The sequence below is a fragment of the Cynoglossus semilaevis genome, chromosome 10 (assembly GCF_000523025.1).
Source record: "Cynoglossus semilaevis isolate Cse_v1.0 chromosome 10, Cse_v1.0, whole genome shotgun sequence".
Taxonomy (NCBI): Eukaryota; Metazoa; Chordata; class Actinopteri; order Pleuronectiformes; family Cynoglossidae; genus Cynoglossus; species Cynoglossus semilaevis.
The window spans coordinates 20,556,260-20,559,173 of record NC_024316.1 but is presented as its reverse complement, the minus strand read 5'-3'; positions in this window follow the sequence as shown (position 1 = coordinate 20,559,173).

The following is a 2,914-nucleotide window of genomic DNA, read 5'->3' as shown; positions in this document are numbered from 1 at the left end:
TCATCTCTTCACTCAGGTCCAAGTTTTTAGTTTGAAAAAATTATGTAAAAAAAACCCAAAAATCTCATTGGTTCAAATATGAGCCACCAGCAGGTGGGAGGCAAAACCTGTGGTGTGCAGCCCGTGGAGCGGCCCTCTAGTGGTGTGTACAGTCAACACAGACCATTTCCGTCCAACGGCGACAGTTGAACGCCTCGTCGAGCGGCCATGTTTGTTTTCAACTCTGAATCTGCTGAGGAGGCGAAACCAGGGGGGCGGGGAGGGGCTCGGGGCCGCTGTGGGAAAATACCAGCTCCGGTACTGCACATGTACTGCAGTACTGGGACGTGGAGTTGGTTCTCAAACGTTTCACACAAGGTACAGCCACACAAAGTATTTGTCCCTTTACAACAGTACCGTCCCACACAACAGAGGTTCCAGAGAACTGGTACTGGTCCTGGTCCTAGTACTGGTACTGGTACTGGTCCTAGTACTGGTACTGGTACTCAAAGTCATATAGTCCGACAGCCCCTGGTCCAGGGTTCTGTCGCGTGTACCCGTGATATTCTTCCCACTTTCCACTTCTCCTTTCAACAGTTCCAGGTTGGTGACGCCGGTACCGTTTCTGACTCTGGTTTCATTCACTTCCACTGTCGTGACAACGCAACCCAAGGTTTGAGAACCACTCCAACAGTCCCACAGTAACAGTTCTGTCCTCTGCAGCTGAGCTAACCGTCTGTGGTTCAGCCTTCAGTGGCTCTTATCGTCGGGAACCACCACTTTGACAGTTAGAGGGCGCCGTGGTATTTTTAGGTCCTGTTTAACAACTGTGTGGAAATGTTACCGACAAAACGTAACAGGTTCAAGGACTGATGGGAACTGAGGATCTGTCTGTGTGTTCTCACGTATATATGTACCGTATATATATATATATATGTATGTTTTTATATATTTACATATAACAGTGCATACATTTCCCAAAGAGAACTCCTGAGGAATTAATACAATTCAATCTATCTCTATATACACACATATACACATATATGTACATATACATACACATACATAAATATATATGATATAAATGCATGTATATACGTACAGTACATATATGTATGTATGAATATATATTTACATACATATATATTAATACATATATACACATACATGCATATGCCAAAAATATACATCAGACATATATATACAGAAATATATGTTGCCTTATTTTTATAAAAAAAAATTTATATATATATTCAAAATGTACTATCCAAGAATAATAAATGAAGGATTGAAGAACTGAGTAACGAGGAAGTACTACTGCAGGTGAGTACAAAGTAGGACACAACAGAAGTAAAACAACAAATATATATATATATATATGCTGTTGTTGATACCAGGTGGTCTGTGACCTCTGGTCCAGTCCTGGACCATGGAGGACCATGTGCAGACACACACAGCACAGAGACGACGGTAAAGTTCCAGATCTGACATTCCACTGACCACAAGGCCGAGGGATTAGGCCCTTCACAATGAGGAAGCAGACGTGGAAACACGTGGGTGGGTGTCATGGTCAGAGGGCGAGTCAGGGTCAGAGCCCCCTAGTGGTGAGGCTCAGAACCTCTCAGTCTGCTGCACTCATTTGTGAACAGCACTAATCACTCAGTCATCAGGCCTCACGTCACGTGTTCACATCTTAACTCCCTCCATCAGTGGGCCTCTGAGGACACGCTGTGGTCAAAAGAGGAACTGCATCGTTAAAGGATGAAATTTGACATTTTATTACTTTCTTTTGTGTACTACACAGTACATAAAAGACATCAAACAGAAACAGGAACCAAAGGGCACGTTTGAACCTACGTTTACTGCACTTTAAGAGATTCGTTTTTTTATTTTATTTATTTAAACCACAAATCCTTGAGTGTCTCGTTTGTCTTATTACACCAATAATCCACTGACGGTAAAATTATTTTCCTTTTTAAAAGCTATAAGAGTGACTTCACAAATATTATTTTATACAATCTCCAAGCTGTGGTTCTCAGTGAATAAGTGTACGTACGCTAACTGTGAAGAACGACGGCATCAGTGTCTATGATCGGAATCACCTGTCAGAACTACCATGATTGGTCAGGGAAAAAAAAAAAAAAAAATCTTATTTTGATCGGTTTAACCTAAACGTTAACCTGGAAATATTGATCTGGACCCAATGAAAAAAGAGCATGTGTAAATATTTACAACAAAGTGGAAAAAAAACAACAAAATAAACTCACGCGCACACACACGTCATTCATCCGTCAAATAGTAACATCTTCAAGCATGTCTGCGTAGAAGGCAACACAATAAATAAAAAGAAATGGCACAGAAGGTTCTGGACAGTCTAAAGTGAGAAGAACCAGGTCTTCTAAAATATTCACAGGAACCTAAATACTAAAAAAAAAACAACAACAAACAAACAAACAAACAAGGCCAAGCACAGGAGAAGGTCAGAGCAGACGGCGACAGAGGCCGAGAACAGAGAGGAACTAAAGTCACAACAACGGTTACAGCGGCAGGAAGAAGAAGAAGAAGACATTTATATTTCAATATAGTATTTGTATTTACAAGCATTTTTACAACTGGGGACATAAAATGGCGGCGGGGGGGCTGGTGGGGCCGGGGGGGGTCAAGCGTGTTCCTACATCAGGAAGTGGAGCAGAACAATCAGATGGTTTAATGCACTAAATCCAAACATCGTCAACGCCACGTCGCACCTTCGTCCTACATCTCAGTCAGATTATTTCGCCGAGTGAGGAAAGTTTCTGTCCTTACTTTAAGGCATAGGTAGATGGCGCCGAAGAGCTCGAGTAAGATTTCATTTATTTTTTTATTTAAATACGGCAGATTTACTCAGAAGGCTTCGCCCTAACGAGGAATAACTTATGCGTCGCAGAAAAAAAAA